At 45.2% G+C, this 12,263-nt stretch overlaps 5 pseudogenes; all 5 read right to left on the reverse strand.

The window, feature by feature from the left end:
• Positions 1-2,428: 2,428 nt before the first annotated feature.
• LOC143936420 (5S ribosomal RNA) lies at positions 2,429-2,547 on the reverse strand (annotated as a pseudogene).
• Positions 2,548-2,869: 322 nt separating this feature from the next.
• LOC143937623 (5S ribosomal RNA) lies at positions 2,870-2,988 on the reverse strand (annotated as a pseudogene).
• A 100-nt stretch (positions 2,989-3,088) lies between these two features.
• Positions 3,089-3,207, reverse strand: LOC143936558 (5S ribosomal RNA; annotated as a pseudogene).
• Positions 3,208-6,753: 3,546 nt separating this feature from the next.
• LOC143936385 (5S ribosomal RNA) lies at positions 6,754-6,872 on the reverse strand (annotated as a pseudogene).
• Positions 6,873-7,565: 693 nt separating this feature from the next.
• On the reverse strand, positions 7,566-7,684 carry LOC143936824 (5S ribosomal RNA; annotated as a pseudogene).
• Between the last annotated feature and the right edge of the window lie 4,579 nt (positions 7,685-12,263).

Here is a 12,263-nt window from a genome sequence, read left to right on the forward strand (position 1 = left end):
CTTGAGAAACAAGCAAAAAAAACAGGTCAAAGCCAACAACATAAAAAGAAGCCTATGGGCTTACAGCGGACCTTAAAAGATGGGACCCACTAGCTCTGTCATGGTTCGGACGCTGTAATGTGTTGAAGATGAACGCGATGCCACGACTTCTGTATCTACTACAAGCCTTACCTATCAAAATACCCCAGACTTTCTTTCATGCGGTTCGCTCAATCTTTATCAAGTTCCTCTGGTGCGGAAAACATATGCGTATTGGTAGGGCAATGCTATTGCGACCGAAATTGCGGGGAGGTATTGGCTTCCCGGACCCTGCTCTATATAACACAGCGACGCACATGACACCGGTGGTTGACTGGTGCCGGTGTTCTGCCATATACTGTCCGGCCATGATATAGTGTCCGCTGTGTACTGCGCATGCGCAGTACGGAGCAGACGAAGCTTCGGAAAATTTCCGAAGCTGAACGGCGCCTGCGCGGTGAGTGGAGGTGGTAGCCCCACCATCCAAGCGGACATAGGGTTGTGAATATTAGAGGGTCCCTCGCAGGCGAGCTTTGCTCGCCACGCTTCGGGCTCGGCCTCGCTGCGCTCGGCTCTTTTATATTCTTACTCTATGTCCACTTGGATAGCGGGGATAGAACCTGGACTCGGTGTGCAGGCGCCGTTCATGCTCGGCAATTTTCGGAATCTGTGTTGCTGTGTACTGCGCATGCGCAGTACACAGCGGACACTATCCGATGGGGAACCATATGTGATAAGACACCGGCATGGGGAACTGAAGCTATGGGTCAAGCTAGAGCAGGAGATGGCGCGGGTTCCACTGGCTGGTCTGCCTTGGGCGGGGAGGCCATTGGAGCCCTGTGTGACTACTCACCCGTTAATTGGCCCCTCGCTCGCCGAGATGGATAGTTTTTTTCACCTTTCCCACCTGACTAACTTCCCTTCTCCTATAACCCCAATTATTGGACATCCTAGATTCCCTCCGGGCCTGTCTGACCAGGCCTTTACCAGGCAAGCCCCGAAAGGGCTTCTGAGAGCAGCCCTATTTCTTGGACCCACAGGCTTGATTCCCACGGGGACCATACTGCTAGAGCAAGTACCTGTTGCATTGGATAGCTGGAGAGCTAGACAGCTAATCCATATCCTCGGACCACTACCTAACCATTCGTTCTTCTCTAGACAATTCCACCCCTTCGAGGAACTTTGCCTGGATGATGGCCCAATTCGTGGTTCCCTCTCTAGGTCCTACCAAATCCTGACAGACGCACAATCCTCCACGGATCCACCCTTCCTAGCTAAATGGAAAAGGGACTTACAAACTACATTCTCCAAACCACAGAAGGACAGAATACTCTTTTTCGCCCATAAGTCGTCACTCTGCAGTAAATATCAGGAGATCTCATATAAGCTGATCACACGCTGGTATCGTACACCGGTGGTGTTGGCCAAAATATTCCCCGGTCAATCTGACCGCTGCTGTCACTGTGGGCAACAGACTGGCACCATTCTCCACATTTTCTGGGAATGCCCTAAATTACAAACATTCTGGCAGCCTGTCCTGAGACTCATCCACAAGTTCGCAGACATTTCCTTAGCCAACGATCCCGCAGCAGTTCTTCTCAATCTAACTCCTATGTCGAGAAAGCGTTATCATAAGTCCTTACTTAAACATCTCCTCAATGCAGCTAGGGCCTGCATCCCAAGTCAGTGGAAAGAGCAATCTGCTCCAATGGTGACCCAGTGGTTCGCAAGGGTAAATGATATTGAACGAATGGAAGACCTGACTGCCACAATGAGGGATAAAACGGAGGAGCATGGGAACAGATGGTTCTACTGGACCCAGTTTCGCTTTTCGGAAGAATACCTCCGCGAGACATAGTAAGCTCATGGTGATCGTTGGAGATCGCTGTTCCAAACGTTGGACAGCTGATGAGCTGGTGAGCCGAGGGCGTCTCTTGCTCCCTGGGAGGGGACCCCACCCTATCCACTCTACCCACGACACCCCCTTACCCCTTCTTTTCCTTTTCTGCCATTTCCTTCCCCAATCTTCTCTTTCCCCTTCTCCCTCCTTTCAGTTCTACTATTTCCCTTCTTAACTCAAAAAAGGGAAAAGAAAATGGTATGTTCCGACCCCATTTGACTACTACACAATACTCTTCCCCTATCTATGGATATCTAAACTCTTCGAGGGTAGCAGGGCTAGTATCAATAATATTTTAAGTGGTAGAGGATCCCAACGAGATGGAGCTTTAATCTCATCTTGATATGACCGCAAAGCTGTACACATGCTATTCTCCTCAGACTTCTTACCATTGGCTCTGATATCCATGCAATATGATCATTTGATTGTAACTATTTGTATCACACATTCTGTGAAGTTGCCTTTACATTGTATGTCGCATACTACTAAATAAAAAATAAAAAAAACAGAAGCCTATGGCACCTGGTATTCCCAGGCGGTCTCCCATCCAGGTACTAACCAGGCCCGACACTGTTTAGCATCCGAGATCAGACGAGATTGGGCGCTTTCAGGGTGATGGGGCCATAGGTGATCTCTTCGGGCACTCTCAACCCTCTTGACAAATGCCAAGATGGTCACCTTGGGAAACAAGTGAAAAAAAAAAACAGGTCAATGTCAACAACATAAAAAGAAGAATACGGCACCTGGTATTCCAACGCCATCTCCCATCCAGGTACTAACTAGGCCCAACCCTTCTTAGCCTCAGAGAAGAGAAGAGATAGGGCTCTTTCAGGGTGATGCTGCTGTAAGCGATCTCTTTGGGCACTCTCAACCCTCTTGACAAATGCCAAGATGGTCACCTTGGGAAACAAGAAAAAAAAAAAACGAATCAACGCCAACAACATAAAAAGAAGCCTACAATAACTGGTATTCCCTGGTGGTCTCCCATCCAGGTACTAACCAGGCCCGACTGTTCTTAGCCTCCAAGATCAGACGAGATTGGGTGCTTTCAGAGTGATGTGGCCATAGGCAAACTCTTCAGGCACTCTCAACCCTCTTGACAAACACCAAGATGGTCACTTTGGGAAACAAGCGAAAAAAAAACAGGTCAACGCCAACAACATAAAAAGAAGCCTACAATAACTGGTAATCCCAGGTGGTCTCCCATCCAGGTACTAACCAGGCCAGACTCTTCTTAGCCTCCAAGATCAGACGAGATTGGGTGCTTTCAGAGTGATGTGGCCATAGGCAATCTCTTCAGGCACTCTCAACCCTCTTGACAAACACCAAGATGGTCACTTTGGGAAATAAGCGGAAAAAAAAACAGGTCAACGCCAACAACATAAAAAGAAGTCTACGACACCTGGTATTCCCAGGCGGTCTCCCATCCAGGTACTAACAAGGCCCGACTCTATTAGCCTCCAACATCAAACGAGATCGGGTGCTTTCAGGGTGATGTGCCCGTAGGCAATCTCTTCAGGCACTTTCAACCCTCTTGACAAACGCCAAGATGGTCACCTTGGGAAACAAGCAAAAAAATATAAATAAGTCGGAAGCTAGAGACAATACGGCCCGAGTCCTCAATTTAATCCATGCGGCGCATTAACAGGGAAGGCCCTTGCTTATGTTGTCAACGGACGCGGAGAAGGACTTTGACAGGGTGGCCTGGCACTTTATGCAGGCCACCCTGGAACATATAGGTCTTGGCCCCAACATGATGAGCTGGGTAATGTCGCTTTACTCCACGCCGTCGGCAGCGGTACGGGTGACCGAGGGGTGCTCGGACTCTTTCCCCATCACTAATGGGACGAGGCAGGGGTGCCCTCTGTCTCCCCTAATTTTAATTCTGACACTGGAACCACTTATGTGTCACGTTCGGAATGACCCGAATATTACTGGCATATCCAAACCCTCGGCACACCACAAAATTGCGGCGTACGCTGACGATCTAATTTTTTCCGTCTCCAATCCACACATTTTGCTTCCCAAAATACTTGCGTCTCTACAGTGACACGGCAGCCTATCAAACTATAAAAACAATTGCGCCAAGTCGGCTGTATTGAATATATCGGTCCCGGATGGTGAGGCCAAGAGGCTCCGGTCCGCTTTTCCATTCTACTGGGCTGAAAAATCTATACGTTAACTGGGCGTTGACATCGCAGCGGATTTAGCGCAATTGTACCTGCTTAATTTTGTCCCTCTCCTGGATAGACTGAAATCTGATTTGGGAAACTGGCATGCTTTAACACTGACCTGGTTCGGGCGCTGTAATGCATTCAAAATGATGGCCCTCCCTCGGATCTTATACATGTTCCAGACATTACCGATCTGGTTACCCCCAAATTTTTTTCAGACAACTGCAGGTGCTGCTCCGGGACTTTATTTGAGCGCGCAAACCGCCCAGAGCCCGGTTGCAATTGCTTGCCAGACCAAAGGACAAGGGGGGTCTGGGTCTCCCAGATCTCAGACAATACTACAGAGTGACTCTGCTAGCGAGAGTCGTTGATTGGCATTGTAATGGCCCACACAAGCAGTGGGTGGAGATGGAGATTGAGGATGGATCCATTCCCCTATTGACCTCCCCGTGGCTCCTGTCCTCCCTACCAAAAGACCTCAGAGATCACCCCGTAGTGGGAGCTACATTGGCTGTTGTGCGGAGGTTGTTCCGCTGCACACACATTGCTCCCCTGCCATCACCAATGACTCCGGTTATAGGTAATCCAGACTTCCCACCGGGATTTACCAACAAGAAACTGCGACAGTTGACAGTGGTGGGGAAACAGCGTCTGGGAGAGGTGTGGCCCACGGGAGGGCTCCCGACCACGCAAACTGACGCCGAGCTTTCTGACCCTCCGCTTGACTTGTTTAGTGCTTATCAACTTCGTCCCTTTCTTCTGGCCATACAAAGGGCCCCCTAAACTCCTAGAGACCTGACACCCTATAAATCCATCTGTCACAAAAGGGAACCTGTGCGACACACCCTCTCCCTCCTGTACAACCTATTGAGTAGTCAGGAGGAGGAGTCGACCCCACCATTTATCCACAAATGGGAGAGGGACTTAGGCATCACATTTACCCCACAACAGATAGGGAAGATCCTGACCTTAGTACATAAAGCTTCCATCGCAAACCAATATCAAGATACAAGATAGTCTCACGCTGGTATAGAGTCCCATACCTTCTGAATAAAATGGATAGATCGATCCCGGATGTTTGTTGGAGGTGAAATTCAGATATGGGGACCATGGGACACCTTTTCTGGGCATGCCCGACCTTGAGGAACTTTTGGGTTCCCAGTAGCGTGCCTTCTACACTTGACCGAACAGCCTGTTCGAAAATACAAAAAAACCCTCACAATGCAACTCCTGAATGCCGCCCGGGCCTGCATTCCCGCACTGTGGAGGCAGCCTCAGCCCCCATCCAAGGTGCTGTGGTATTCCAAAGTCAATCATATTCTCCGGATGGAAGAATTGACCGCCACCCTTCACAACACTGAAGAGGCATTTAGTGTTACATGGAGGCCCTGGAGGTATTTTACTGGTACTCGAGACTACATTCGGGAGGTGAGCAGTGCCCCCGTCCCAGAAAACGACTGAACATCTAACGTTTACCTACGTAGGCCATGTCTGCCCTGGGTGGCATTCCCCCCCCTCCCTTTTTGTCTTTATTTTTCTTTTTTTCCCCGCCGATATCCCCCCACCTCCTCTCTCTCCGTCTTTGCACTCTCTTCTTCCCCCGTCCTCCCTTTTGACTATGCCTTGTCTCCTTACTAGCCTTTGGGACCCAGAAGAGCCCCAGGGTTCTGGACACGACCGGCTCATATTTTACTCTGGTTCACATAGGTCATGATAAGCTGGCTCGCTGTGGTCCCAGTTGCTCTCCATGATTACATTTGTCCGAACAGGGCTGCATTAGTTATACTGTACTACATGTCCGAGGTGGGGTTTCTCTATTTTCTGCATGAAACTGTAGGACTCCCCTCTGAGAACCCAGAGTTATTTGGCTGCCTATTTTTTGTTAGCATGTAATTGTGACCCTGGGTCATGCTGTATGGTTGACTGTTATATTTATGTTGTTCTACTTAATAAAAGAATAAAAAAAAATAAAAAAAATAAGTCAATGCCAACAGCTTAAACCTAAAGCCTATGGCATCGAGAAATCCCAGGCGGTCTCCCATCCAGGTACTAACCATGTCCCAACCCTGCTTAGCCTCTGAGATCAAATGCACGCTCAACCCTCTTGACAAACGCCAAGATGGTCACCTTGGGAAACAAACAAAAAAAACAAGTCAACGCCAACAACATAAAAAGAAGCCTGCGGCATCTGGAAAACCCAGGCGGTCTCCCATCCAGGTACAAACCAGGCCCAACCCTGCTTAGCCTCTGAGACCAAACGAGATTGGGCGCTTTCAGGGTGTTGTGACGGTAAACATTTTCATTGTGCTCTCTCAACCCTCTTGACAAATGCCAAGATGGTCACCTTGGGAAACAAGGGAAAAAAAACAGGTCAAAGCCAACAACATAAAAAGAATCCTACGGTATCCGGTATTCCCAGGCGATCTCCCAATCAAGACACTAACCAGACCAGATCCTTCTATGTCACCTGGTCTTCCCAGGCAGTCTCCCATCCAGGTACTAACCAGGCCTGATGCTGCTAAGCCTCTGAAATCAGATGAGATCGGGTGCTTTCAGGGTGATGTGGCCGTAAGTGTTCTCTTCAAGACACGCCCAACCCTCTTGACAAACGCCAAGATGGTCGCCTTGAGAAACAAGTTCAAAGCCAACAACAAAAAAAGAAACCTATGGCACCTGGTATTTCCAGGCGGTCTCCCATCCAGGTACTAACCAGGCCCGACACTGTTTAGCCTCTGAGATCAGATGAGATTGGGCACTTTCAGGGTGATGCGGCCGTAGGTGATCTCTTTGGGCACTCTCAACCCTCTTGTTAAGCGCCAAGATGGTCACCTTGGGAAACAAGCGAAAATAAACAGGTAAACGCCAACAACATAAAAAGAAGCCTACGGCACCTGGTATTCACAGATAGTCTCCCATACAGGTATTAACCAGGCCGTACACTGCTAGGTCTCCGAGATCAATGAGATTGTGCGCTTTCAGGGTGATGTGGCCATATGTGTTCTATTTAGACACTCTCAACCCTCTTGACAAATACCAAGATGGTTATCTTGGGAAACAAGTGAAAAAAAAAGGTCAACGCCAACAACATAGACCCTGGCGGTCTCCCATCTGACCCAGACCCTGCTTAGCCTCTGAGATTTGGCGCTTTCAGGGTGATGTGACCTCAGACGAACGCTTTGGGACATACTCAAAACTCTTGACTGATGCTAAAATGGTCACCTTGGGAAACAAGCGAAAGAAAAACAGGTCAAAGCCAACAATATAAAAAGATTCCTACGGCACCTTTAATTAGGTACTATCCAGGCCGGACCCTGCTTAGCCTCTGAGATCAGATGAGATTGGGCGCTTTCAGGGGGATGTGGCCGTAGGAGATTTCTTTGGGCTCTCTCAGCCCTCTTGACAAATGCCAAGATGATCACCTTGGGAAACAAGCGGAAAAAAAAAACCATGTCAACGCCAACAACATAAAAAGAATCCTACGGCACCTGGTATTCCCAGTTGGTCTCCCATCCAGTTACTAATCAGGCCCGACAATGCTTAGCCTCCGAGATCAGACAAGATCAGGCACTTTCAAGGTGATGGGGCCATAGGCGATCTCTTCGGGCACTCTCAACCATCTTGACAAACGCCAACATGGTCATCTTGGGAAACAAGCGAAAAAAAACAAGTCATTGCCAACCTTGGAGGCTAAGCAGGGTTGAGCAATCAGTTTCCTTGCCTGAAATAGGCATCTCAGAACTGCCATCTGGCTACTTCCCGGGTTTCCAACTCCTTCAACTAATCCCAGGAGACAATACTTCGCCTCCATCCTGGTGGAAGTTCCAACCACCCAATCAATGGTTCCTGTCACCTCTGTCCAGTAGCGGATCAACTTCGGGCATCTCCAAAACATGTGCATCATGTCTCCCCCCATGTTCCCGCACCGGGGGCAACTTGCGTCCGGCCGTTCGGCCAAACTGAAAAAGTTTACGAGGAGCATAATAGGTTCTATATAATAAGAACAGATGTGACATCCTCTGTGAGGAGAGCCACAATTCACCACAGGCAGGATTCCTGTGGCCAATTATAGCTCAGGGGGGTTTAGTACACACCCCACACTATATAAGGCCGCCAGCACGGCGGCCTTGTATAGTGTGTTGTGGTGGTCAGGGAAAGAGGACGATAGGCAGGGACAGTGTCTTTACTGCTTGGGAACCTAGCACTGTTACAGTGGGTGTTATGTGCCTCCTGCACAGTACACACCTGAAGCTACCCTTTATTACTGGTGTTCAATTTCTGCAATACATGCATCTGCAGTGCAGAAGTTAGAGTCGGTGTTGTGTGCCTCCTGCACAGTATACACCTTATTGCTGGTGTTCTGTTTCTGTAATACAGGAACCTAGCACTGTTACAGTGCTAGGGTGTACAGAGAAGCTGGTATATATAGAAGACTACAGCATACAGAAGAAAGGCTAGTGAATACAGAATACAGGTTTCGTGTATGTAGATAGGCTTGAGTATACAGAGATGCTAGAGTAAACAGTGAGGCTGGGGTACACAGAGAGGCTAGTTTAAAGACAAATACAAAGATGTTAGTGTATATAGAGAGGTTAGTGTATAGAGAGAGTCGAGTGTATACAGAAAGGACAGTGCATATAGAGAAGCTAGTGTATACAGAAAGGGTATACATGAAAGCTGACATTCTATACAGAAGACTGGGTAGTGTATACAGAGAGCCTAGTGGGTACAGAAGACAGGCTGGTGTATTCTAGCTAGTTTTTACAGTCTAGTGTATACAGAAGACAGGCTGTGGTATACAGAGAGTTTAGTGTATTCAGAGAGTCTAGTGTATACAGTCGGCGAGTGTATACATAAGACTGGCTAGTTTACACAGTGTTTACAGAGATGCAAGGGTGTACAGAGAAGCTGGTATATATAGAAGACTACAGCATACAGAAGAAAGGCTAGTTAATACACAATACAGATGACTCGTGTATGTAGATAGGCTTGAGTATACAGAGATGCTAGAGTAAACAGTGAGGCTGGGGTACACAGAGAGGCTAATTTAAAGAGAGGCTAGTATATACAAAGATGTTAGTGTATATAGAGAGGTTAATGTATAGAGAGGGTCGAGAGTATACAGAAAGGACAGTGCATATAGAGAAACTAGTGTATACAGAAGACAGGCTTGGGTATACATCAAAGCTGACAGTGTATACAGAAGACTGGGTAGTGCATACAGAGAGTCTATTGGGTAAAGAAGACAGGCTGGTGTATTCTAGCTAGTTTTTACAGTCTAATGTATACAGAAGACAGGCTGTGGTATACTTGAGGGTTTAGTGTATTCAGAGAGTCTAGTGTACAGAGATGCAAGGGTGTACAGAGAAGCGAGAAGCTAGTATATATAAGGCTAGTGAATACAGGCTAGTGAATACAGAATACAGACTCGTGTATGCAGATAGGCTTGAGTATACAGAGATGCTAGAGTAAACAATGAGGCTGGGGTACACAGAGAGGCTAATTTAAAGAGAGGCTAGTATATACAAAGATGTACGGCACCTGGTATTCACAGATAGTCTCCCATACACGTTTAGTGTATTACAGAGATGCAAGGGTGTACAGAGAAGCTAGTATATATAGAAGACTACAGCATACAGAAGAAAGGCTAGCGAATACAGAATAAAGGCTGGCTTCTACGGAGAGGCTACCACTACGGAGATGCAGAACACTATCTAGGGTATATAGAGAGGCTAGATTATACAGAGAGGCTAGTGCATAGAGTGAAGCTATTGTATATATAGAAGCCTGGTTAGTGTATACAGAGAAGCTAGTGTGTACAGAAGAAAGGCTAGACAGGCTATAAAGAGAGACAAGTTTTTACAGAAGACAGTTTGGGGTATACAGAGATGCTAGTTTATACAGAGGATACAGAAGACAGAAGACGGGCTAGTGTATTCAGAACATAGGCTAGTGTATATCGAAGACAGGCTATTGTATGCAGAAGACCGGCTAGTGTAAACATACTGGTGTATATAGAGAGGCTAGTGAATTTAGAGGGTAGGCTAAGTGATAACAGAAGACAATCTGGGCTATACAGAGACATCTCATCATTTCATCTAGCTCACATCTCTAATGGAGTTTGTCTCATTGCCATGTTATGCCTTTTCATTCTTATGCTAAATATAGATCACTACACGATTTTAATCATCCACATCAAGCATGCAATAAAACTATCATACATCAAAATAAACCATGTACGCTTTTGCTCTATTTTGCATATTTGTACCGGGACTGTGAGTATGTGACAGTCCTGACACACCATCCTGACTTATTTTTCTTTATTTCTTATTAGAAATGGAGAGTACTATCTCAAAATCCGCTTAAATCTATTCACTTCCATGAGTTCTACCGCTAATTGTACCTTAATGCAAAATGTTCACAAAACCATCCATTTGCTACCAGACATGCTGCACATACTAAGAGTAATGTAACCATCGCTCTCTAACGATGTAAACAGTTTTATTGCTTTTCTGATATTGACCGAGTATCTCTGACATTAACTGAGTATCTCTCTGCACTATGATCTTATTAATAATAATAATAATAATAATAATAGGATTGTGTAATGCAAAGATCAACTAGTCTAATATAAGCTTTCTCATTGGTACCGGCATATCCTTTAAATTTAGACTAACGCAACTATTTCTCGGCCATTTTCAAGCTAAGCTTTCAATCTCTTACCATTGAACAGCGATACTTCCTCCCTACAATATTAAGCCATTTAAATGTCCTATTGGTCGTCTATATTATACAACTCTCTGAAAAGCCTATATGTAGAGAATAAAACTAGTCTTACATCTTAATAAAACAGTTTTATTACTCAACCAGTATCAGCTGTCATGTACTGTATTACTTCTTTTTCTCCACCTTATCTGTCACAGTTAAAACACAGTGACAAAACATTTCTTTTTACCGCAGCAAAATGTGAGAAAAGCAGTGTAAGCCGTCTTTCTGCCATATGCAACCATCTCTCGCTACCTCTATGCAATGGGATTCTCTTTCCAGTGGAAACGGAAAACAGTCAGTGTAAGCCGTCTTCGTGCGTAACAAAATTAATGGAACGATTTACACGTTAGAATTTGCAAGCTACGTCAATTTACTGTTAAATAGAGTACCTTTGCATTTATCCCTTGACTTTGCTACTATCCCTTGATCCCTTTTGTGTATTCACTTTATCTCGACCTATATATACTGCCTCAATATTTTCCTAATTTGTTTTGCTATACTTATTATTATTATATTATAGAGATTACTAACTCTAAATCTTTGTAAACCTAACCATAGTTATAATGTCTACAACTAATTTTACGTTAAAGCAAAATTCACACAAAACCATTTTTTTAAAACCTTTTACACACATCACATTAAGATTAATCCAATCATCTCTCGCTACCTCTATGCAATAGGTTTCTCTTTCCAGTGGAAACGGAAAACAGTCAGTGTAAGCCGTCTTCGTGCGCCGCAAAATTAATGGAACGATTTACACGTTGGAATTTGCAAGCTACGTCAATTTACTGTTAAATAGAGTACCTTTGCATTTATCCCTTGACTTTGCTACTATCCCTTGATCTTTTGTGTATTCACTATATCTCGACCTATACATACTGCCTCAAAATTTTCCTAATTTGTTTTGCTATACTTATTATTATTATTTTATAGAGATTACTATCTCTAAATCATTGTAACAAGTTATAATGTCTACAGCTAAATTTACGTTAAATCAAAAGTCACACAAAACCATCTTTTTAAAACCTTTTACACACTGCACATTAAGATTAATCTCTCGCTACCTCTATGCAATAGGATTCTCTTTCTGACTCTATTTTGTTTATTACTTCTTCTCCACATTAACTGTCACACTGATAACCATTTGTAACACATAACATTTGCAACACATTTTTTAACAGCGGCAAAATGTGAGAAAAGCAGTGGGACGGTTTACTTGATTCAGAAGTGGTTGCAGTAGCAAAGCATAGCAATACAGTTTGATTACATTAATAACACATAATGCAACTATTTTACATTCATTTTATATTCACATTATGCATACATCCTAATGTAAGCTGTCTATCACTATTAATTTTCATGGTTACTGATACGTTATGCCGATGACCAGTGGAAACGGAAAACAG

This window comes from Lithobates pipiens, unplaced genomic scaffold (assembly GCF_037356315.1).
Source record: "Lithobates pipiens isolate NorthernLeopardFrog02 unplaced genomic scaffold, aLitPip1_a1.2 Scaffold_28, whole genome shotgun sequence".
NCBI classification, from domain to species: Eukaryota; Metazoa; Chordata; class Amphibia; order Anura; family Ranidae; genus Lithobates; species Lithobates pipiens.